General features: G+C 40.8%; 1 protein-coding gene across 10 annotated transcripts in view; it reads right to left on the bottom strand.

Moving 5' to 3' along the window:
- DAAM1 (dishevelled associated activator of morphogenesis 1) overlaps nucleotides 1–27,152 on the bottom strand; it is a 169,741-nt gene that overhangs the window by 105,676 nt on the left and 36,913 nt on the right. Inside the window, exon 1 of one of the 10 annotated variants that reach the window (XM_070513702.1) lies at nucleotides 8,433–8,555. The exons of the other annotated variants lie outside the window; for them this stretch is intronic. The gene's annotated coding sequence lies outside the window, so the exon portion shown is untranslated. Of the gene's footprint in view, nucleotides 1–8,432; nucleotides 8,556–27,152 lie in introns of those variants that run through there. 10 annotated transcript variants of the gene reach the window in all.

The raw sequence follows: 27,152 nt of genomic DNA, 5'->3' as shown, positions 1-27,152 counted from the left end.
GTTGGGAGAGCTCTCATTTTAATTGCCATGCCTATTGTTTTCAGGGCTGCAGTTTACCCAACAGTCTGCAATTTTCCAAAGGGCCCTGACATGCAATTTGGGTTTCAACAACACGATAATGCTAATCCAAATTCTCTTATCAAGAAGAATGTGAAAGGAAAAAATTGCTTTGCATCTTTCCTTGGCCATCTCTCTCCCCTCTCACATTCCTCATGTCTGGTTTCATTTCCCAAGTACACCAGATGCCAAATACTATTTGGAGCTTTAAAAAATCATGGGATACAGCCTAAAGGTTGTAGGAGAAACGTTTGAAAGGGGATGTGTTTTCTCCGCAAGTTTCAGCATCCTCTCCACCAGGAAACGGAAAGGGCGTTTCTCAGTGAGTGTGTCCAGTGGAGGGACAGCCCTTCCCACACACTTGGTCCCCAAAGCATGTTCTAATAGGGCACTTCTTGGAGTGTCTCCTGGAAATTCACCCAGCAGTCAGTCCTCTCAGCCCAGTGACTTTTCTGAACAATCTGGGCACCCCACCATCGATGGGGAAACCCAAACCCAAACATTCAAAAAAGCCGCTGGCACTCTGAAAACACTTTCTGCTCCACTGCCTAAAGCAGGCCAGCAGAAGCAAAGCCCACTCCCTCCTCTGTCCGCCCTGCATCAGTGTAGGTGGGGGTGGGCAAAGTGGAAGCCAGAACCAGGCCTCTTCCTTCCCCACTTCCTCCCTAGATAAGAGAGGAAGGAAACAAGTGAAGCCCAAGCACACCCTCAAGCCAGACCAGGCCTCAACCAACACATAATTAACAGTCTTTCTCCAAGCCCAAGTCAGACTCCCCCCAGAAAACACCCCCTCCTCAGGGAAAGGGCAAAGGAGGAGACCTCCAGATTTCACCCTAAAAAACTGGCAATGACTGCTCTGTCATGACTCAAAACTTTAACCATGGGTTTAGGGCATAAATCCTTAAAGCCAATACAACACAGTTCTCGAGTTAGGAAATTTGTGCTGTTCACGTGACAGAAACCAGTCTGGAAGCCAGGACATCTCGTCTCGATCATCTGGGAGAAGAGCCAAACCTAAAGTGTCATTGGAGCTCCCCACCAAAGAAAGCAGAGCCTTGCCAGAGCGCCTGTGCCCTTGGGCCTGCTGACCTGTTGCTGGTCTGAGTTAAGACAATAAACAATTTTAAGCTGAAGCTGAAAGAAATGCAAATCATTTTCCCCCTTTGGGTTTCTGTCTTCACTGCCTCTTAAGGGATCCACTCAGATTGTACAAAGACATATTTAAATGACGGGGTTACACAGGAAGCTAGGACTCAATGGCCAGCTTTGTCACATCAAAGCTCTCACTCTTCCAAGAGGCCAAGTTTTGTTCTTTAAACAAACATGTAAAATAATGCAACTTTCTTGAGTCACCCAGCAGCTCTTTCACAAAGGATACGAGAGTAAGACATCACAGTCACTGGAAAAGAACACTTGTACATTGCAAGACACCAGCAATCACCTGCACTCCATCTGCTCCGGTCCTCTGCTGACCCCACTGCAGTAACGCCTGTAGTCAGAGTCGTCACCACTACAGGTAAACGTGGTACCTCTTAAAATGTCTCCCCACCGCAATGCCCACCTTCAGATACTTTAGGTTTCAGATCTCCCCAACAAGCTGCCAACCCTTTGGTGCCATCCACACAGAAAATGCAAATGACGTTAAAAGACATTGCCTAAAAAGAAATATATTGTTACGCATTTATTTGAAAATTCTCACAACTGAAATAATTCTGGCAAACCCTGAGAGAGAAAAGGTTGAATAGATATATACTTAGGTTGAACAACTATGTTTTCCAGATCTTCAAGCAAAGTTCAGTATGGGTTAGAGAAGCTAAACTGGAAGCACTCTGGGCCAAGGATTCACGCACGCCACCGTCCTCACGGTTAGGTTAAGTCCCTCTCCTCAGTGAGGCCATAAGACGTGGTCCCCTGGAAAAGCGAGCACAGCTACCGCCCTTACAGCCCCCATACCAGATGCTGTTCAATCTTCTTCCTTCTCAAATATTACCACTACATTCTATCATCGAGGCATTTTATTGCCAAGTAGATGTAATTTTTATTTGTACCCAGAGAATAATGTCTGCTGGCATCCCAGGGAAACTACAGTTCTCCAGACTGAAAATAAAGAAATACAAGCTCGCCTAGGGGTTTTGTATGTTCACGTTTACTGAAAGCAAATTTTAAAACTCACTAATTACCTTCTTCTTTTCATGTTCTTCTGACCACTCTTATACCAAGATTACTTTAATCCAACTGCAACAGGAGAAAATGAAACACCACGTAGAACAAACATTCTTGGTTAAAATTAGCCTCGCTCTCTGGTAACTGTTAAGAAACCCCCGTCTTTCTCACAGCAAATGTCTCTGCTTTTCAGTTGGGGAAAAACCGATGAACAGACACAATATGATACAGGCAATGGTGGAGTCGCGACCCGGGTTCAAATACCAGCTCAACCACTTCTTTCCCGGGGTGACTTTAGGAAAGACTTCAGCATCCTCAAGTCCTCTCCAAACATCTGATGGATTTAAGGACATTACAAAGGGAAGTGAAAACCACACTAAAAAGTTGGAGGGGCGATTTATATTTGTTAACTACTGTTTGCTAGAATTCTGTTAACCAGATTCCTCTCTCTGACATTCCTGTGTGTATCAGCAGAACAAATTCCTGGAATGAGGCTGGTTAATCTCTGTGAGGCCGTTGTCATCACTAAATCCAGGGCTCTGCAGGTTAGTCAGCTTAGCTGCAAACTGTGGGAAATTCTCTCAGGGTTTAAATTCTCTCAGATTAAATTAGATTTAATCTCAGATTAAATTCTCTCAGATTAAAAGAAATCTTCACTTTCCCATATATTTTGAAACACTCAACAGGTTTAATATTTCAGTCCAACCACTTATACAAGAACTACCACACAGCACACCCAACTTAGTCACTACAAGGACGCTGACATTTGCGACACTGACCCAATTCCTCTTCACATTTTCCTCAGTCACTGATCTCATCTACTTATGATTCTACTTCTTACATTAGAGGCATCTGGCCTGCCCAGGAAAGTGTGAATTGGTCACCAAGACAGAAAACCTACTGCAAGCCCCTGGGGCCACTGGCTTTCACACTTCTGCCTCAGAAAGATCATTCTGAACACGTGTGCACACAGCCAACATTTGCCACTAAAAATGGAAAAAATCTTCATAGAAAGCTAAGTACACAGTGATTCCTGGGTTTAAAATTACAGTGTGGTGAGTTGTTTACTAGATTTTGAGTCTCCCCACAACGCTGGCTGCTCAGAGGGGCTCACTTTGGGCAAGGCCAGCACCACACCTATGCTCGGGCTGTTCCCAATGAGTTCTGCTCATGACGAAGCAGGAAGAAGCCACCCAGAAACAATAAGGACAGATGATGGAGTCACATTATGAAAGCTGGAACTCCCTTCAAAAGAAGCACCCTGACCTTCATAAAAATCCTACCTACAAATTTTACATCATAAATCTTCAAGAGAGGTTTATGGGAAGACAGTAGAAGCTTCGGCGGAATGCAAGCTCAGGTGCAGAAAGAGGCGGTAAAGAGGCACTCCAGCCTCCACCTGCTTCAGGCGTTGTGTGGCTCTCGTGGTGCTGCTCTGCAGTCAGCACTGCCCCAGCCCTTGATGAGAGAGGCACGCTCCCTCTAATGATTAGAAGCGGAGGCATTGCTTTGTCAGGGCAGCCTATAAAACTAATTTCCAAAGACTGCACTACAATGACCTATAGAAATAAAACTTTGACATGGAATTTCCTCAGTCTCCCTTCATGTTGGGAACCTCCATGAGCACTTAGATACACAACCCTCCAAAGTCAGAACAAACTTTTATTTTTAACACTGGGGGGAGAGAGGGGATGAAAGAAAAGGGGTGGCGGAGAAGACCAGAAAAAAGAAAAAAACCTCAGCCCCACAACGGGCAATCTAATAAGCTGTGGATGGGAAAGTCAATTGTATCAGCTCAGCGGAGGGCCATCCTGCAGTGCCTATTGTTGTTTTTAATGGACTGGCCCCTTAATCCACACCTAAAAATTCTTAGATTCCATATCAAGGGATTAACCTACAGATATCCTCACACACGGGCACAGAGATATATTAACAAGGATGTTCACTACAATGCTGTAACAGAAAGAAAACAGGATTCCTTATTCATAATAGAGAATGTCTAAGTGTCCTTCAACAGGAGAATGTTTTAACAAATGTAGGTGCACCCAAAGTATAAAACACAGGTTCTCAGACTCCCATGCCCAGGCCTTATCCCATACCAATTATATCACAATCTCTGGTGTTAGGGGCCCAGGCATGGGTATCTTTTCAAACTCCGCAGCTGATTCCAATGTGTAGCTAAGTCTGAGAACTAGTGCTACAGAAACCTATGCCCAGGTTCAAAAAATGGGCTAGGTCCATGGATAGTGACATGGAAAGATCTAACATATTCAGAGGAAAAAAGAAAAGAAAGAAAGAAATCAAGTTGTATAACAATAAATATGTATCACCATTTATGTTAAAACTAAAAACTGTATTTGTAGCTAGACACACACACACCCCTATATACGTGAATGCACAGAAATCCTTCCAGAATTGGAAGTAGTAACTGTAAAGTCGCTAAAGAATTTAGCCAAATGCTCAGCACATGCTCAATAAATGGTGGCTATTATTTCCACGTGCATCCAAGTTTTGGGAGCCTATAGGAAGTTTCACATGGATACTGAACTTTCACAAGTGCATCATGCAGATATCAGTATTTTATTGAAACTAGAAAGTCTACAAGCCTTCTCAACAGCCCTGTTAAAACTCTAAGTATGCACCTGAATAACCCATTAGTCACTGTAATGATTCTTTTATTTAAAATTACAGCTCACTTTGTGCATACTTGAAACCCACGCCGACTGCTTCACTGTCAATATTATATTGATTTGTAGACCCACCAAAATGGCCCATTTAAAAGTTGTTCTATGTCAACCAACAAATCTAAAAACTTCAATGTAATGTTAGATGTAACCTTGATGAAACAGAGAGGGAGAATATTCCCAAGGCCGCAGGCACCAGCTATTGGGATGACAAAGGTGATAAACTTTACAAAAATATTTTGTTTTGTTTTAAATTCTACATGTCCCAAGTAGCGATTTTTGGAGAATTTCTGGTTTGCTAAAGCCATTCTGTTGGAAGTTCTTCAAATGGTCACGGCACCAGTAAGAAGAGAAGTTGGGAAGTTCTATTATTTTTTTCTTTTATTTCGCTCTGTTTCAATTATACTTCTCTTGTGGATCAGAAATGATAAGGGCATCACAAAAAAAAGTATGCATAATCCATACTTGCCTGGACACTGGCTGTTTGGCTACAACAACTTTAAAGTTGGTTTCCAGCAATTTTCTCTCAAGTACATGCTCCTGAGTTTCCATCTTTAAAGGTGAAATATTCCATTTATCAACCCTCTTCAACACGCCAGGGACTCCTTATCAATCAATAAAAATGTCGCCACACTGCTTATAGAACCATGTGAAAACACAGTGATTGTATGAATTTATAAGAGGCAAGAATGGTCCTTCCAGGACCAAGTTAAGATTTTATCAAGGAATTTTGTGAAATTGAGGTCTCAATGTTGACAATAGTCCTATGAGATAAGATTCTAATTATTTCCTGCCCACACCTCCCAAAAGTTTATGTAATTGAAACCTGATTCCTTCAAACATCACTAAATATTCATTGTAAACAGCTGGAAAGGAAATCAATAATTCTGAGAACTGCCAAATGATTACCAGTATGCTGGTATCAGCCCCAGTGAAATAAACTTACCATTACTTTGGAAGTAAATGCCCACTGGAAAAGGAAAAGGAAAACGGGTTTTTCTGAGATTGTTACAAGATACTAGAACATAAGTACACACAGCTCATAGGACAATGATGACCAGTTCTGAACAAATTGGCATCTCTGCAATATGTCTATCGAGCTTTGGGAAAATACTGAGACACCAGGAAATTGTTCTGATACCTGTTGAGTTAACAGTCTCCTTTGGCAATTGAGTTCCAAGTCACTTCCAGAAATCCCAGTATGACCTGGGAAGAACTGTATAAGGATGTCATTTCTGGGTGCTAAGAAGCCATACAAAGATATTGTGAGAAAGTAGAAAGTTGAGGCGCGTGCTCTCAGGAAAACAGAGAGTGTTTTCCCTTTAATATGCACTTCAAAACTGCCTGATTTATACACAATCAAAACAATGCACAGACTTTGAAGATGGGACAAGGGGTGGAGGAAAGTCGTCAGAGCTGGTGGGCACATGCTAAGGACACAAGAACACATATGCTGAGTGGATGAATATCATCTCTTTCATTAAACAAAGCTGACAATCAATAAAAGTTACCAGCAGCTACAATAAACAGTATGTTTTCTCAATGATGATTTCCCTCCACACGATAAATATCCTTGGGAAATTATTCACATAGCTTAACAAACAGTTCTGAAACTGCAGAAGGAAACAAATAGTGAAGAAAGATCTTTACTGAATTTTAACGACTACACATGGATCACCACACACTTAATTTAAGCCCAGGCCGAAAAAAAAAAAAAGAAAAAGTCATTCCACAGTCATCCAAAGGGAAGTGTGAAGGGAAGCTGACACTCTCCAATGTGCCCACTCCACCCAACTCTGTAACCTTCTATGTAATCAGGTGAGAGTAGTAATTGCTTTATTGGGTAATCAAGAAGACTAGACACTGAAGAGACTGCCTCTCTTGCAAAATTTGATCTAGATGAGATAACAAGAAAAGCTCTGTTTTAAATTGTTACTTCAACTCATTTACTAAGACTGGAGCAGATGGACTGAGCTTAATATTTGGACTTCATATTCTAAGGAATATTGTCAAACAGCCAAAAGTCACCAAGTGGCCAAATATGGGAAGCCATCGATACAGGACTGGTTAAATGATTTAGGGTACCTCTGTATACTGAAATACTATACGGCCACTAAAAAGAATGAGACATCTTTTCTGATGTTCAGAGGTCTAAAGTATATAAAATAAAAGGTCCAAGTTGCATAATAAACATGGTATATCCTAAATGTGAAAAGGATATACTTATTAAAACAAAGAATTGTCTAACATGTGATAAAATAACATAAAAACCCATGAAGAGTGGCTCCTTCTGAAGAATAGAATGGTGATTGGAGAAGGAAGGGAACTTGCTTGCATCTTAGTCCCTTCCATTCTGATTTTTTTTTTAACATTGGCTTGGACCACATTTTTTTGCCTTAATTATCAAGCTGTTTCTAAAAGTTTAGAAAGGTTTAGCAATATTTGTTTTTAAACTAGTCTTTTTAAAAAATTAACTAACTTTCATTTATCAGCTCTCTTCAACATGCCAGGCACTTTCAATGTGCTTTACAACCATTTGTTGTCTCAGTTAATCAGAGATAAGCAATGAGTCCTTAAGTGTCTCATTTAGTCCTCCTAGGAACACAGTCCACTGTCAATGAATATACTTTGACCTTGGTTTACAGAATGTTTTCATTTCTGCACTTTTCCATTTCACCACACCCAACCCTACAATTGTTAGTTCTCAAAATGAAAACAATCTGTTAAACTGCAAAACATCAATATGAGCAGAGACTTTTTTCCTTTAAACATGATTAATTTAGAATGGGAGAGGTGGGGCAGTGGAGGGGAAGCTACCAAACCATTTACTAAAGACAATACTGTATATCAATGCAATTCCATCTCATCACCATAGCAACAGAATGCACAGCTGCTCACTTTCGTCAAAATAGTACAATTTGGAATCCCCTCCAATCCACTGTATTTTTTGCTACAGAAGTAAATATCGCTATCTTTATCTTCAGGACATCGACTTTCCAGGAGGCAGCCCCCGCAACACTATGTAAAAGACTAAAAGCGTCTAATTAAGGAAGTTTTGTTAGGTATTCATTGGGAAGTTTGACCCAAAAGGAACGAATCTGCTTAGTAATCTCACGGTTCTGCTTCCTAAAGCCCAGCTCTAAAGCTCAGTGGATCCTGTTACATTCACGGCTTCTGACCCAACCTTCAATAAGCACGCAAATACGGTAATGGAGAGTATCACTTACAAGAGCGCACCACACGGAAGCGCAACAGCTGATCACAACAGACAAAGGCAAACATTGGTCACTATTTTTTAAAGAAAGACAAGAAAATTAAGGCCAAAATAAGAGGTGGTATAACAGTAAAAGAGAACTCAAAATAACAAAGTCAAGAAAGTTAGGCATTGCATTTCAAGGGAGCATTCAATCTACCTGAAGACATGACAGGAAACACTGAACTCTTACTTAGCCGTGATCTCTACATCCGTGCCATCACCTTTCCCCTGTCCCCACATCTCTTGTTTTTCCTCCTAAAATCCCCATTTACCTTACAGGTACCACTTTCCATTCCACGAGAATAATCAACCAGGATGGTCTGTTTTCCTTAGGGCTCCCTCCTCTTCCTCAGCAGTAAACAAAGCTGTGGCAAATGCTCTTGCTAACCTGGTTCCTGGCTCCTCTTATAAACACTGCCCCACCTCACTGGGTGGTGGCATGCAAAAAGGGAAAAGCCAGCTCCTTCGTGGAAAAGCATGCTGGTTAACAACCATACCTGCTCATACTGGAAAAGCAACCAGGACTGAGACGCCCACAGTAATCAACCTAAACACACACACGAACACACACACATCCCCCACATACATGTCAAACTGGTTTTTCTTCATTGGTGCAATTCACAGGCAATCAAGAATCACCCCCTCCCCGCACACATACACACGAATCCCAAATTCACAATTCCGTGTGTGTGGTAATTTATACATTTTTATTCATTCGTTCATCCACGGACCTAATGTGCCCCACTCCCCTGTTCAGTCTTGGGACACAAGGATGAACAAAACACATGTGCACCTTGTTCTTGCGCAGATCCTTCCCAGGGACTGAGCCCTGGCATGAGCCCTCCACGTTACAGACTCTATCCAGCTCTGCGAGCAGACAGACGTGAGTGAGGAGAGGGGGTGAACGGCTTTTCACCTCTTTTTCAACAGGCAAGAGCAAATATTCTGCTTGCTTCAAAAAGCAATTCAGTTCACCAGGAATTTCCACGTTCCCTTGAATATGGAGCACCCAGGAGAGGAAGTAAAAGGAAGCAGAGGGTGACGTCTGTGTTCTTGAGAAACAGGTGACACAGAGTTACCCCTGGGACGCTAATGTTTGGAACTTCAGACAAGACATGGACTTCCACTTCCATCCACGGAGGATTAACTACTACAGGAACTGCCTTCCTACTACAAATAACAAGAAAAATGGACAATTACATGAAACTGAAAGAAGGAAATTCTTGAGGTGAGCTCTACTACTGACCCAACTTACTCCAGGCAGGACGAGGAAACCCAAGCCAAGTTCAGGGGTCTTACTGAGATGAGGAGTAAGAGATAAAAGTCCAGGGAGGCTGAGGCAACTAGTGCTCTGGAAATCCACAGACGGGTCCCCTCACATTGTCGGCTGAGTCTGCTCTGCATGTGGACCTAGGGTTCACACAGGGCTGGGGATAATCTGCATTCCCACCAGCCTGAGTAGAAAGAACTCATACTCCATAAAACATCAGGCAGAGTCTCTAAAAGGGTCCTAGGCTCAGGCTACTCTGGAAAAAGCTTAAAAGCAGCCTCAAAATGAGCTCATTGATCCCAAGTAACAACTGTGTGGCAGAACAAAGGCCAACACTCTTTAAAGGAAATCCTTCAGGCAGAAAGAAATTGATACCAGACAGAAATTTGGATCTACGCAAAGCAATGAAGAACGCTGGAAATGGCCAACCTGTGGGTAAATATAAAACCAGACACTGGCTCAGAGTTTCCCCAGCCACGGGCCTTTAGAATGTGCTTCTGTAGAAATCCACTCATGACACTAACAGGTTCAGAAGGTCACGATCAAAGTAGCTCCTCGCTCTGCCACTGACTATCCTCCTAACCTCAGTCTCTTAAGCTCTCTGGGCTACTATTTCCTCAGAATCATACCCCCACTTGAAGGGTCATCACGTTACATAATGACTATGAAAGCACTTTGGAAATTTTAAGGATTCAACAATTATTTACTAAGTGACTTCTATGTACATTTCTAGGCCCTCTATGTCTGAACCTCAGTTTCCTCATCTGTAAAATGAAAATAATAATAGTACCCAGCCCATAGGGTTGTTGTTTGAATTAAATAAGTAAATATATGTAAAGGACAAAGAATAACATCTGCCCATGGTAAGCTCTTATGGACGTGATGATGATGATTATTCCTGCTATTACTATTATTATTATTACTACTATTACTGCTACTAATTAATGCTCCTACTAGGCATATGACGATGGAAAAGGCCAATTTGGTTCTTGCCCTCGGCATTTACATTTGTGCTATGTGATAAGGAAAACAATGCTTTGGAGATAATTTGTTAAAATTTTGCCTGAGAAAAATGTGGGAATAGCTGGGGAAAAAACCACTAGTTTGAAAGGAGACCCACACCTTAATCCCAGCTCTGCTCCTGATGTAGCCCTGTGACTCTGGTTAAGTTACTCAGCCTGCTGGAGCCTCAGTTTGTCTTTAAAGAGGGAGGATAAGAATCTTCGAGATCCTTTCCAGTTCTAATATCTAATGAAGTGAACCCGAGGATCCATTCTAGAAGCACACTGTTCTTGTCTTTATTTGAGCAATTTAATCCTCATCATGTCAAATCCCCACAGAGGAAACAATTAATTTTGAGGAAGGAAAGTCTGTGACTTAAGAAACCTGAAGAAATAAGCTCTGGACCTAGGATAGCATAAAAGTCTGCACATAACTCCTAAACCTAGAACCACCTGATTTATCCTCTAAAAACAGGAGAGTGTAGTAGCCCCATTGTTTCTACCTGTTGCTGGGTAAACCATTCTTTTGATCTTTGAGAAGCTAAAGAATATAATTAGAGGAAGCAGGGAAGCCCTTCCTTCTGGTTGCAATGTTTGAATTGGCTTCGATGAAACAGAATTCTCTCTTCTGTCTACGATTCTATAACTGAGAAGAAAATGGCAGGACACTGTAGCAGCTCCAACGCCTGAGAAACAAGAAGAAATACGTCAGCAGCTGGCTTCTCCTGGCAGCTGTGCATACCAGAATGCGCCATAATCGGTAAGCTATCAACTACCAACACAAAACCTCCCACAAAATTAATTGCTTCAAACCTTACAAAACACAGATAATTTTAGCCACATTTCAAAAACGAATGTTTTCCTTTTTGGTAAATGTCATTCAAGATAAAGGTCCCACTAGAAGAAATAGGAAGTGGCAGAACTCCAAGAGAATCTATGGCTGATCTTCCAAAACAGTTGTGAAAGGACCTTTCCGAACGTTTTCCCAACATTTTGCAGAGGACACGCCAAAGCTTTTGCAGAATTTTATAAAGTAAAAAGCCTCCATTAACTTTATTGGAGAACACATTTGCACAACATTAACTCAGAAAATCTATTTTTTCTATACATATATACAAAATGCTGTATACAATTTCAGGAAGTTCCCAGATCCCCGACAGTTCACCGTGGGCTTCAGCTCAAGAACTCTAGTTTTTCATTTTTGGGGGGTTTTTTTGGAGAGGAAGATTGGCCCTGAGCTAACATCTGTGTCAACCTTCCTCTATTTTGTCTGTGGGATGCTGCCACAGCATAGCTTGATGAACAGTGTGTAAGTCCGTGCCCAGGTCCAAACCCCCAAACCCCAGGCCACCAAAGTGGAGGGCACAAACTTAACCACTACGCCACTGAGCTAGCCCCTCAAGAACTCTAGTTTAAAATAACACACAACCAAAATGCACCAAAGGAGTCCTTAAAGCACACTCGCAGGCACACACACACACAGAGAACAAAATTTCAGGGTACACTGTATCTGTCTTTGCGACCTCTGATCGCTACCACTAATGAACAAGTCTTTTACCTATTTGCCTACCTCACACACCTTTGGGAACTACTTCGCCTTCTTCTCCATATGGTTCTATCGGGGTAGTCAACCAAGTGGTCCTGCCTCTCCATCCATACACGTGGGCACGTGGCATTGGCTTGGCCAATCAGGGCACTCCAGCCCCTGGATAGAATGACTGATTCAGGGATGGGCACACAACACAAAGAAGACCAGGTGTCTTTATGTGGGCACATGCTACAGATGAGAAAGCTACTTTCTTTTTCCTGGAATCCAAGATATAAGGACCTCATGGTATACACCTGCAGTTTACAACAGCTGCCTTTTCCACCATTTGTTGGAAACTGCCCAAGAATGAAGCCAGCATAGAAAAAAGCAGAACTGAGAGAAGAGACTAAGGCAATGGGGAGATAAGGAGGCTTTAATGACACCATTTAAATACAAGATCCAGCTGAACCGCAAGCCAAATACCCCTTGAACTTCCCTTAACAATGCAAAGAACCCTGACTCATGCTCCACTTGACTAAATGAGATGGAAGCTACTACTTACTGAGTGCCTCCCAAGTGTCAGAGATCACGTGGGGCATCAAGAAGCACCATTTTAGCCAATTTTTATAGTCATGCTGGGAAACAGATATCACAGTAAAACAATAAAGATACGAAGAAAATCCATAGAACAAGGACGTGTCAGCCAGGATTTAAACTATGTCCGTCTTATCCCAAAGCCCACTCTCTTTCTACACACCATACCTTTTCAGACCAGAAACTCCTATCTTTCGAGCTCCTGCATTATTATTTTCTAAGAATCAACCTAACAGTCAACCTAACAATCAAGTCATAAATCCAAACACAAACGTCTCATTTTAGACAAGGCTCTAAAGATTTTGCTGCTCACAAATCAATATGAACTCTCAAAGAGTTCCTGTTTTGGACACAAATTTTGCCAAATTGACTATCCAGGAATCTTAAATAAACCTATGGAGGACTTATTCCTTGAAGCCGGGAAGTAACACAAGTTTTGATATGTATGGTGCTGAAAAGACATAGTTACTTGAATATAAAAGTCATCATCATTGCTAAATAGGGAGCATTCAGAAAACACCACCACCAGCCCCCTTTCTTAAACACAGGCCACAATCCAAAATTTTAGCCATTCATCTCTAACTCTGTCCCCAGCAGTAGATTTTGAGAGAGAGACCACGTGGCACGAAAAGGAATACAAAGAGCATAGTGGGGGGCAAGAGCATACAACAAGGCAAAATTTAAGACAAGTCTCAAGAATCTGAAAATTCTACCATCGAGCCTGCAAAAGAAAGTGTCACAGGTAAAGATGCCGACCAGTGAGGGGGTGAGAAAGAAGGGGATGGAGAAGCTGGAACAGGCAAGAGTATGGCGATAAAAGGTAGTGTGTGCTCTGGGCATAAAATTCATTTTCCATCTAGAAAAAGAACTAGCGTGGCAATAAAGAAACTGTGTTTAACTGGGCATTCCTATCCTTTTTTTTGCAGGATGTGGGTGTAACAGGTGGAACCTGAGGCCCCTGTTTGGGTAATAGCCAACTGTTCTAATTATAGGTTGGATTATCTATTTTATATGACCACAAAAATGTAAGTGTTAAAACCGTAGGGTGTCACCCTATTTCATAACACGCAATAGTATATTCCCTTCATAAGGTGATTTATGGTTTTGGAAGTATTTGTGTATGCATGGTATCATTTGATTTTCCCAATAAGCCTGGGAGAAGAGAGAGGCACAGGCAATCAGATATTGTTTTTATTCATACTTTACAGATGAGAAACTATCTCTGAGTGCTGAAGTGACCTCCACAGGGTCAAATCATTCCTAAGCAGCAGAGGGGAGACTTGAATTCAAGTCGTCCTTCTTACAATATGCTGCATTGCCAGCCTGCGCATCCTAAAATCTTCTAACGAAGAGTAGCCTGAGGCTCTTTCGCTGAAAGGCTCTGATGGAAGAACATCATTTAAATAATATTTGAAGTAGACGATTTCTATGTGTCATCAACACATTTGATGGTTTAGAGGGCAATACATCATACTTCCAGGAGATGTCTATAGCAGCAAAAATCATACAAATGTAGATATTCCAGTGTTTCACTGGGTCAACTACAGCTTTACTCGCTCTTCCATTCATCTAAACATGAATTAAGCAGCTATTTGTCAGGGCCTATATGTGAAGGATCAGGAATACAAAACTGAACAACTCATACTCTGTGCCTTTCAGAAGTCAAGTCAATAAGAGGGAGAGGTTGACCTGCAAATGTGCCATGAGAACACAAAGGAAGGACGAACTAACCATATCCAAGATTGTCTCAATAGGGTGGGACACAATACAAGAAATTAACTTGGTTCCAGTCATTAAGGAGCTCACAGTCTACAAGAGGAGAGACTCATGAACACAGCAACAGACAGAGCAACAGATACAAATGCCACAAAAGAGGTATTAAGTACCATAAGAGTTCAGAGGGCACTTCCAATGAGGATGACCTCAGAAATATTTTGAAAAAGATGAAATATGAATGGGGCTTTAGAGAACTGTTATATCTTAGTGGAGCAAAGGAAAGGGCTACAAAAGCCAGCTGCCTGCTCCCTGTAGAGACACATCCTGAGAGACTCTGCGTTCCATTTGGGTCTGTGACAGCCATATAGCTGAGGACAGGGGTGCTGCTCGACTCTCACACTTTCATTCACAAGATCGTAAAGACATCTCATAAAACAGACAAACCAACAAAAGTGATGAAAGACATCCAAGACACTCATGTTACTAGGACCTGAGCCAAAATGTTAAGAACATGAATTATTTGTGCCGCCAACATTTCTCTCTAAATAGCCTTCGTACCCACTGATGAAAAGACTGCAACGCAAAGAACCAATATCCTACTCTTCAAAACTGTCAATTATATCCTCCAAGTCATTCTAAACAGACCATTTAGTTTTGAAGGAAAAGGAAGTTATGAATACCTCATCTAAAAGCATGCAAATAGCTTCAAAGGGATCTCTGGGCTTCACTGATTTTCCCATTTCCAGCAAAACTGGAGCTAGCATACGTGCTCAACTAAAAATCACCGCAAATCATAAAGGAGACTTGAAAGATAATCTTCATTTTATGGAAACTGAGGCTCTGAGAGATTAAAAGACTTCCTCAAGGTCACTCACTAATCTGCAGACACAGCAATTAAATAAGGCTCAAGGAGCAATTCTGAATAGATTCTTGACAAGTGGGGAGCCTGACCTAGCAAATGACTCTCAAAATCCCGTATGAATGTATTTTTTACCACAACTTTAAAAAATTGATTGGTAGGTAAAACAAAAAAAATACTTACATGAATGTTTTTGGTTTATAATGATGCTGTTTTAAACATTACTTGGAATTTTATCAAAATTTGTACAGTCTAATTCTAATTGCTTAGTAGAACAAGTTAACTTTGATTGCATTTTCTTTAACTCTTTCAGTCAAAGAGGAAAGGCAGAAACCTAACTCCAGAGGCAAACTCTGTGGCACCCCATCTGTGAATCTGTGACCCTTCAAATAACTGAAGGAACAAGACCAGAGACTCTTTCCACTCGCCAGCTGGTCCTGCTGTCAGGAGTGGTGTGGGAAGACAGGAGAAGATCCAAGGACTACCAGTTTCCTTGGCTACTAGGAAAGCTCAGATCCATGGTAGTGTCTTACTAGAGGCCTGCATCAATCCTGGTACAAAACGTTTTAGAAATTCAAGTTTTCAAAAGTATGCCCAATGGCATATAGGTATCCCTGAGTTTACTATTCTTCAGATAAAGTGCCCCATAATTTCAGATCATTCCATTTCCTAAATGTGCTGTCTTAGCCTAAACTAAATCCTATATTAGCTTAGCTTGGCTGGGGGGGGGTCAAAATAAAATTTTTCAACTTTCAATTCCCTATAAATATTTCTCCTTGGTATTTCCACTACAACTCTAGATCAGCACTTAATTTTTCTGTTCCAATAGTCTCTACTGTGTATTCCACCCGCAGTGGGATGTCTCTCTTTTGGAATGTTACTGTCAAGCTACAAATAATTTTCACTACACATTCTCTTCCACCCCAACAGGAATCGATGTTCACATTCTCCTGGTTGCAAACCAAGTGAACTGAGCCTCCAATTAAGACAGCTACTCTTCAAATCCCACCCTTTTCACATATATTCCAGAAAGTACAGGTTAAAACTGATGGACTCCACACTAGAGATGAGCAAACTACAGCCCATAGGCCAAATGCGGCACCTCTCCCCTCACCAACAGTTTCTGTAAATAAAGTTTCAACGGATCACAGCCATGCCCTCCGCATTGTCTACGGCTGCTTTCTGAGTAGTTGCCACAGAGATGTTGGGGCCCCCAAAACCTAAAACATTTACTATCGAGCAGCTTATAGAAAACATTTGCTGACCCCGGCTCTACATTAAGTACATGAAATAAGAGGTGTTTGGGGATGTTTTCAAAAACAGTTTTATTAAAAATAAATTCATTCATTCATTTAACACGCATATACTGATCACCTTTAGGGACTGTTCTAGGTGCTGGAGACCCATCAGTGAACCAGAAAGACAAGGCCCCGTCTTCAATAGAGGTCGTACTCTAGTGGGAGGAGACAGACAAACATAACTGCTCTCATTTCAGATAGACAAAACAGGGCATTTAGAGAGAGTGGCCAAGATTCCGAAGGGGTTAGCGATTCTTTAGAAGATAGAAAGTCACGAAGGTGACATCTGAGAAGATGCCACTGGAACTGATATTTGAATGATGAGACAAGGCCAGCCATGTAAAACTCTACAGAAAGATTGTTCCACGCAGAGAGAAGAGCAAAGGCTTGAATGGAGGAATGCTGGACCCGCTCAAGAAACAAAAAGGCGACTGACGTACCTGAAGCGGAGTGGACAAGAGGAAGAGGCACAAGGCAATGTCAAAGGGCCAGCAGGGGCCTGACCATGTGTGATGAACAATGAGCAGAATCATGATTCTATAAATTTTCTGTCTTCAGATCCATAGCTATTAAAAAACACTACTAAATAGAAAACTTTTTCCTTTTGATCTGCTGAAAATTACCTGAAGCTTCAAATGCTTAGCAGCTCACGAAAGAACGCTTTGTTAGAAACAGTTTCCACTAAGGAAGTAATTACCGGCCCCCAAAAGAAAGACTGAGTACCCTTCTCATTGTAAAGACATAAAGTGACCCTTTCAAATGGGATTTGTTTTTTTCTTAGAAAGGGAATTTCCCGTTATTAAGAATAATTAAGACTATTTTCCTAAGTCTACTAGGCTATTCATTTGATGAAGTGAGGTCTGTCTCCTCTTCACCTCTGTGTACCAGCTGTGTGCACGTCCCACTAGAAATCTTTCAAAAGAGTTGGCTGGTTTGGATGAAATGCAATATTCCTTGAAAGCCTGTTAAGATGTACTGTATGGCTTAGTTCACCATCTCCAAACTAAATGGAAGACTGTTCCAGGGGAGAGAATTTCAATATGTTGGTAAATAACCACCAAATCAATCTCCCTTGTTAATGCCCTTTCCCCTCCAATTTTTAGGGGATTTATAAATCTGAAAAGATGACTTTTCCATTTTTAGATCCAGGAATATAAGAAATCAAGGGCATTTAGAAGAAAGGCCAAGGCAGGTGTTCTGATGAAACCATAACCCTCAGCAAAGAGCTGAAATTTAGGAAGACTCGGTAGTTACAAGATCTTCTGGAGGTATGACATCCGACTGGCCTTCCCTAAGACTTGACGATGCATGGACCTGCAGAACGAGCTCTCCTCATGGTGCACACTGTGCGGGGACGGGATGGATGTTTACAACCAGACTTGAGCAGGCTATAGAAGAACAATGTTGAGAAACAGGCTGAAGTGCCGGTCTTCAAACAGCAGCACTGCTGGAGAAAAGCCAGTGTACTACTTCCCAGGAGAATCAACTTGCAATCAGTTTCCTCTCCTGTAAAGTGGGGATAAAATAGGACCAGCCCTCAGGCTGGTGGACACGTTACTAAGTCCTCAATAAATAATCTATTTCTCAAATGTGTCAATCACTTCACATGCCTTACCTCACTGAATCTTCATTAAACCCAGAAGTAGGTACTATTTTGCCACATCTACGATTAATTAGAAATAAAGGCTCAGAAGTGTTAAATGGCTTACCCAAAGATACTCTGTGAGTAAACGGCAGCACCCAGATTCAAAGCCAGCTATACCAAAGTTTGCTCTTTTTTTCTTTTTTTGAGGAAGATTAGCCCTGAGCTAACATCTGCTGCCAATCCTCCTCTTTTTGCTGAGGAAGACTGGCCCTAAGCTAACATCCGTGCCCATCTTCCTCTACTTTATATGTGGGATGTCTGCCACAGCATGGCTTGACAAGCAGTGCCATGTCCACATCCAGGATCCAAACTGGCAAACCCCGGGCCGCTGAAAAAGAACGTGTGAACTTAACCACTGTGCCACCGGGCCAGCCCCCCAAGTCTATGCTCTTAAACAGAAGTTGCATATTGGAAGCTGCACATTGGTGGTCCACCATCAGGCTTTCTTAGACCTATTTGGTGTTGACTAACAACATAATAGCAGCTAATGTTGGCTAAGCACTAAATACATGCCGGCACTGAGTTCTTCTAATGGATTATCTCATCAAGTTCTAACTACAGGCCTGTGTTATGGTTTTTATTATTGGCACTGTTTTGCAGCAAGAATCTGAGGCTCAAAGATTAAGTATACTGCCCAACGTCACACAGCTAATAACTGATACAACTGAGATTTGAACGCTGGATGTCTGACTCCAGAGCCAAACTCTTCACCACCAGACCAAACACTCTCCTTAAGAAATAATCTGTTTTAAACTTTACAGGCTAGAAGAGAGTGGAATGATATATTAAAAAATCTGAAGGACAAAAATCTACAGCCGAGAATTCTCTACCCAGCGAAAATATCCTTCAAATACGATGGAGAAATAAAAACTTTCCCAGATAAACAAAAATTAAGGGAGTTCATTGCCACAAAACCTCCTCTTCAGGAAATCCTCAGGAAAACCCTCATTCCTGAAAAATCCAAAAAAGGAAAGGGGCTACAAAACCAAGAGCAGAGGAGATAAGTAGAAGGACAACAACAGAGAGTAGCAGCTCTACATCAGAACAGATTAAACCATGGGACGAGAAACAAAGGAAACTGAAGAAAACCGGAAAACAAGACACAAAATGGGAGTGGTAGGCCCCCACGTCTCAATAATCACTCTAAATGTAAATGGATTGAACTCCCCAATCAAAAGACACAGAGTGGCAGGATGGATCAAAGAACAAGATCCAACAATATGCTGCCTCCAGGAAACACACCTCAGCCCCAAAGACAAACACAGACTCAGAGTGAAGGGATGGAGAACAATACTCCAAGCTAATAATGAACAAAAGAAAGCAGGTGTCGCTATACTAATATCAGACAAGGTAGATTTCAAAGCAAAACAGATAAAGAAAGATAAAGAGGGACAGTATATAATGATAAAAGGGACTCTCCACCAAGAAGACATAACACTTATAAATATATACGCACCCAACACAGGAGCACCAAAATTTGTAAAGCAACTCTTAATAGAACTAAAAGAAGACATCAACAACAATACAATAATAGTAGGGGACCTCAACACACCATTAACACCAATGGACAGAACATCCAGACAGAAAATCAACAAGGAAATAATAGAATTAAATGAAAAATTAGACCAGATGGACTTAATAGATATATATAGAACACTTCATCCAAAAACAGCAGGTTACACATTCTTCTCAAGTGCACATGGAACATTCTCAAGGATTGACCATATTTTGGGAACCAAAGCAAACATCAATAAATACAAGAGAGTTGAAATAATATCAAGCATCTTTTCTGATCATAACGCTATTAAACTAGAAATCAACTACAAGAAAAAAGCAGAGAAAGGTGCAAAAATGTGGAGACTAAACAACACGCTTCTCAACAAACAATGGATCATTGAAGAAATTAAAGAAGAAATCAAATATTATCTGGAGACAAATGAAAATGAGAACACGACATACCAAATCATTTGGGATGCAGCAAAAGCAGTCCTAAGAGGGAAATTCATCGCAATACAGGCTCACCTCACTAAACAAGAAAAAGCTCACGTAAGCAACCTCAAACGACACCTAACGGAACTAGAAAAAGAAGAACAAACAAAGCCCAGAGTCAGTAGAAGGAGGGAAATAATAAAAATAAGAGCAGAAATAAACGATATTGAAACAAAAAAGACAATAGAAAGGATCAATGAAACAAAGAGTTGGTTCTTCGAAAGAATTAACAAAATTGACAAACCCCTAGCCAGACTCACCAAGAAAAGAAGAGAGAAAGCGCAAATTAATAAAATCAGGAATGACAGAGGAGAAATCACAACAGATACCAATGAAATACAAGAGATCATAAGAGAATACTATGAAAAACTATATGCCAACAAATTGAACAACTTGGAAGAAATGGACAAATTCCTAGACTCCTACAATCTCCCCAAACTGAATCAGGAAGAAATGGAGAATCTGAATAGACCAATCACAAGTAAGGAAATAGAAACGGTAATCAAAAACCTCCCCAAAAACAAGAGTCCAGGACCAGACGGCTTCTCTGGAGAATTCTACCAAACATTCAAAGAAGACTTAATACCTATTCTCCTCAAACTGTTCCAGAAAATTGAGAAAGATGGAGAACTCCCTAACACATTCTATGAAGCCAACATCACTCTGATCCCCAAACCTGACAAGGACAACACAAAGAAGGAGAACTACAGGCCGATATCACTGATGAACATAGATGCAAAAATCCTCAACAAAATTTTGGCAAACCGATTACAGCAATACATCAAAAAGATTATACACCATGATCAAGTGGGATTTATACCAGGGACACAGGGATGGTTCAACATCCGCAAGTCAATCAACGTGATACACTACATCAACAAAATGAAAAACAAAAACCACATGATCATCTCAATAGACGCAGAGAAAGCATTCGACAAGATCCAACACCCATTTATGATAAAAACCCTCAGTAAAATGGGTATAGAAGGAAAGTACCTCAACATAATAAAGGCCATATATGATAGACCCACAGCCAACATCATACTCAATGGACAAAAGCTGAAAGCCATCCCTCTGAGGACAGGAACAAGACAAGGGTGCCCACTTTCACCACTCCTATTCAACATAGTACTGGAGGTGCTGGCCAGAGCAATTCGGCAGGAAAAAAAAAATAAAAGGAATCCAAATAGGTAACGAAGAAGTAAAACTCGCGTTGTTTGCAGACGACATGATCTTATACATAGAAAACCCCAAAGAATCCACAGAAAAACTATTAGAAATAATCAACAACTACAGCAAAGTAGCAGGGTATAAAATTAACGTGCATAAATCAGTAGCATTTCTATACACTAACAATAAACTAACAGAAAAAGAACTCAAGAACTCTATCCCATTCACAATCGCAACGAAAAGAATAAAATACCTTGGGATAAACTTAACCAAGGAAGTGAAGGATCTATACAATGAAAACTACAAGACTTTCTTGAAAGAAATAGGCGATGACATAAAGAGATGGAAAAACATTCCTTGCACATGGATTGGAAGAATAAACATAGTTAAAGTGTCCATACTACCTAAAGCAATATACAGATTCAATGCTATCCCAATCAGAATCCCAAGAACATTCTTCACAGAAATTGAACAAACAATCCTAAAATTCATATGGGGCAGCAAAAGACCACGAATTGCTAAAGCAATCCTGAGCAAGAAAAACAAAGCCGGCGGAATCACAATCCCCGATTTCAAAACATACTACAAAGCTACAGTGATCAAAACAGCATGGTACTGGTACAAAAACAGGTCCACAGATCAATGGAACAGAATTGAAAGCCCAGAGATAAAACCACACATCTATGGACAGCTAATCTTCGACAAAGGAGCAGAGGGCCTACAATGGAGAAAAGAAAGTCTCTTCAACAAATGGTGCTGGGAAAACTGGACAGCCACATGCAAAAGATTGAAAATCGACCATTCTTTTTCACCACACACCAAAATAAACTCAAAATGGATCAAAGATCTAAAGATTAGGCCTGAGACATTAAGTCTTTTGGAAGAGAATATAGGCAGTACACTCTTTGACATCAGTTTCAAAAGAATCTTTTCGGACACTGTAACTCCTCAGTTGAGGGAAACAATAGAAAGAATAAACAAATGGGACTTCATCAGACTAAAGAGCTTCTTCAAGGCAAGGGAAAACAGAATTGAAACAAAAAAACAGCTCACTAATTGGGAAAAAATATTTACAAGCCACTTATCCGACAAAGGGTTAATCTCCATAATATACAAAGAACTCACACTGCTTAACAACAAAAAAACAAACAACCCGATCAAAAAATGGGCAGAGGACATGAACAGACATTTCTCAAAAGAAGATATGAATATGGCCAATAGACACATGAAAAGATGTTCATCATCGCTAATCATCAGGGAAATGCAAATCAAAACTACACTAAGATATCACCTTACCCCCGTTAGATTGGCAAAAACATCCAAAACCAAGAACGACAAATGTTGGAGAGGTTGTGGAGAAAGAGGAACCCTCATACACTGTTGGTGGGAATGCAAACTGGTACAGCCACTATGAAAAACAGTATGGAGATTTCTCAAAAAGTTAAAAATAGAAATACCCTATGACCCAGCCATCCCATTACTGGGTATCTATCCTAAGAACCTGATATCAGATATCTCAAGAGTCCGTTGCACCCCTATGTTCATCGCAGCATTATTTACAATAGCCAAGACGTGGAACCAGCCTACATGCCCAGAAACTGATGATTGGATAAAGAAGATGTGGTATATATACACAATGGAATACTACTCAGCCATAAAAAAGACGAAATTGGCCCATTCACAACAATGTGGATGGACCTCGAGGGCATTATGTTAAGCGAAATAAGTCAGTCAGAGAAAGACGAACTCTATATGACTCCACTCATAGATGGAAATTAGTATATTGAGAAGGAGATCTGATCGGTGGTTACCAGGGAAAAGGGGGGGTGGGGGGAGGGTACAGAGGGGGAAGTGGTGTACCCACAACATGACTAACAAAAATGTACAACTGAAATTTCACAAGCTTGTAATCCATCATAACATTAATAAAAAAAAAAAAAAAGAAATAATCTGTTTTAAAACGTAGTTGTATTAATTGCCAAATAGTTGGACAGTCTATTAACACAGGACTTTTGTTCCTTAGCAGGAACAATTTGATGCACAGTTTGCCATGGTCCCACCACTCCCTACTCTTTCTCCAACACCAAAGCTAGGAGTCAGCTGCTATTTTTCATCATTATTGCTTGTACGTTTTTTTTTTCTTATGGAGGTATTAGGAAGAAGGTAAAATAATTCTTGGGCTTGTGTTTTTAGCAAAAGTGGGAAAATACAAGATAGCATGCCACATGTTCACAGAAAAAGGGGAGACAAGCAGGAATGAATATTCTTGTGTTTAAGATGCAAAATGAATGGCTGCTTTCCTTCCCATGCTCAGTTACATTACCTACCTGCTAGAAACATTTGAATTTGATCTGTCTTAACCTCTGCATCATTGTAACTAGCAAAAGACATGCTGACAGCAAATGTACAGTGGTTGGTTCAAGAGAGAACTTTTAACTCTGATGACAGCATGATAGAAGGAGTCCCAGGTGCCACAGAATGCAGCTTCTTAAATTCACATGACTTAAAAGTCTCTAGTCAATTTAATTAATATGTTTATTTTTTAAGCGTTTAATTTGCGTGGATAGAAAGAAACACAGGCTCAAGAAGAGGCTGCATGTAACCATGTGGAACACCACTGCCTCCCTGGGTAAGGGGACCCCAAATTGTGAAAAAGACCTCTAAGCCCCCATGTCCACCCGACTCCCACCACGCCACCACCCTACTTGGCTACAGTGTTTGCTTTCAATTACACTAGTCTCTGTGCTAACCCAGTCAGCCTTCCAGCTCACAGAGGCTATGTTGTTCCACTATGGCCACCTGGGGGATCCATGTGTAGGGAAGCAGTAAGAGGAGCACTCAGATACCTACCGTTTCACGGAGAAATAACAGATCTGTCACATGGTTTGCCTAATCTACATCACAGCTGAAATTCCATTTGCAAAGGGAAGAGAGTTAATAATGAGCCTTAAATTTAAAAACAACTAAGGTTTACCCCACTAAGCTGACAGTGATAAATTTATCCCATCGCGGTTCCACTATCTCAAACATTCTACTAATAAAATATTAAAATGGGTGGCACGACTTATTTGGCATTGATTTCAACCCAGTGAGGTATTTATAGGCAGGAAAGTAGCCATGGCCACCCATCAGGATGGAAGCCACCATCCAGAGCCTTGGCTTCACTGTCTCTGAGGGCTTGTTAGAATAGAAGCTGACCCACATGGTGGGGATAAGGCTCCTTCCTTTGAATTTTGACCAAAAAGTTTATCAAACAGGTTTTACATAATTTTATTTACTCTTACCAAGTTTTTAGAACTTAGGACTACACAAAGTGACCATTTGTTAGAAGGGAAATGAATGGAGAAATCGTTCTACTATATTTACATCAAAATTGAGAGCAGAAGTAGGGTGAATCCTACTCAGCAAAAAAAAAAAAACAAAATTGAGAACAGAATGAATACACAAAGGGCTGGGACAGATTACAAGTAAATGTGTGTCTTCCTTTTAGTCTTATTTGCATGGTTTTCTTTTCCCTTGGTTTTACCTCCCTTTAAGAGCCATGTGAAGTTTCTAAATCAAACTCACAAAAATCAAAAGCTAAAGGATACACTGGCATCAGAAAGATCTCCTCCAAACATAATGGAAAAAAACTACAAAAGCATCATTCGCTCAATGAAAGCCAGGAGTGTCCTTGGTAAACACGCTAAACCAATAACATCCACCGCTGACCTGTGAGGTTGGGTAAAATGGCATACACTGAGGAAACACTCTGGGAGGAATCTTCCAGATAAGCCCACCAAATCCTTCTTCATTTCAATATTTGCTGGCTAATCAGAGATAGAAATATTCATAATCAAATCCTCATCAAAAAAATGTATTATACTACTTCTCTAACATTTTCTAAATGTAATATAACTTGAAAAAAATCAACGGAAGATTAACTTGTTTAAGAACTCATGAAAAAAAAAGAAAATAGAGTATTCGTTCTATCAATAGACTGCCACTGGTAACCAGTAGAAATAAATTACTTGAAACCAGAGGTAAATCTAAAACAAAGTGACCTTTGGATCTACAACACTTGGGGGAAGTGCTGAGGGAAAAAGTAGGCAAGGAAGACACACGATTTATTCAGATTACAAACGGACATGTGTACTCAGTGTGCTGGCCCCCAGGTGGTTCTGGGTAGAGAGAAGAACAAGGAAAAGCCATCAAGCACAGCACACATAAATATGACTCTGGCCCTGGGGGAAAAATCTGAGCAATGAAGCCCAAATATAGGAGTGCAATCTAAAAATAACCCTTCTGCTTCTACAGAGGTATTTTCCTTTTAGCATCCGTTCAAAATGTGTGGGAAGACAAAACAGTTTGAGTTAAGTGAATTTCCAGATATGATCAAAAGTAAAGTAATGCTCTGAACCATTTTCAACCAAGAGTAAAAATGCAATTTCCCCTTCCTTTAGTTTTCTCCTATGAGGGGGGATGGGGGCAGGGACAATACTGGGCAAGAATGTCATTTCTAAAGTCTACGAGAAGCTGATATTATCTCTAGGTAAACCATCTTAATACGTAACTTATGTCATGGGAAACCACTAGATCCTTGGAATTGTGTCAGTGAGAACCACTATAATTATTTTTTTTCCATAAATAAAGATGAATAGAGGATGACAGAATGTTGACATTGTGATTACATTTTCCTATCATGCCACAAATTTAAAAGATTTCACTATCACCACCTAACGTCTTTTTTTCCTTCCATTAAGATTGGAAAAAAAAGTGGTAAAAAAAACAACTTGTGGGTTGAAATATGTGGTAATTCCAGCACTTGTTCAAAAAATACTTTAGGGGTATCTACTAAAAAGCAGGTTCTATGCTCCATGCTGCCCCCAGCTGAAGTAAACCTTTTCCCCAAAGGCAGGAAGAAAAGACAGTCTTCCTTCTTTTAGCTACACTATTCAAAATTATATAGCTACAACGGTAGTGCAAAAAAGAAAAAATGGAGTACCAAAGGATCACATTTCACTATACAAGAGCAGAGAGGAGGCATATGTGGATGTCCTTTTGGTCCCACAGGAACAACAGTCCTGCCTCAGTTATCTCAGTACAAGGCAAAGATTTAGCTTGGTGGCAATGACTGAGCACCAAGTCATTGTGCCCCACTGTGACAGCCTGCCTTTGGAGCAGTGAGTACCAGGCATTCATTAGTCCTGGGTGTGCCGATGGGTGCCCAGCAGTGATGCTATGACAATAAACAAGGTCCCATCCTTGCCCTCAAGAAGAGCCAAGTTTAGTGGAAGAACTTACAGTATGAATAACTTCTCCTAATCACGCTCAGGAACACCAGGTCTGCTCTGGGTCACTGGAAAAACTGGCACAAGAATGAGGTCACAGATAACCTATGGAGAAAATCCAGGCCCACACGTGAACTCTCCTGTTTTTCTGCTTACTTTATGCAGCATGGCATGAACACAGGAGGAATGTTCAGTGTTGGAACAAATTAAACTTACAAATCACACTTCTGATATCTGGCCATCCCAAACAAGTCCTTCAGGACCTTCACACAAACACATCTCACGGCTAGCCGTCTGGGTTTTAAACAGGATAAGAGGACAAGAAGGTGACCTACATAGGTGGTCAGTAATGGAGTGCCAGAGACTGTCCTCCCACAGAGGAAGGAAGTGAAACCTACACCACCCCTTTCCTGCACACGTGTAAACCCATTTCTGTACAGTGGTTCACTTTCTGAAATACTTGCAACAGTGTTTGCAAGGGAGTCTGTATAAAGAATCAGAAGCTAAAATCAGAACATAAGAAAATTACTTTAAAGGTATACCATATATTAATTAGTTTGACTACAGACAAATGGATATTTTGGCTCAAAACAGTGGTTAGTTGTTTTACTAGAAATTCCACAGACCTGTGCCGGACACTTTATTTAAAGTA

This window comes from Equus asinus, chromosome 7 (genome assembly GCF_041296235.1).
Source record: "Equus asinus isolate D_3611 breed Donkey chromosome 7, EquAss-T2T_v2, whole genome shotgun sequence".
Taxonomy (NCBI): domain Eukaryota; kingdom Metazoa; phylum Chordata; class Mammalia; order Perissodactyla; family Equidae; genus Equus; species Equus asinus.
This window is presented reverse-complemented; position numbering and strand designations above follow the sequence as displayed.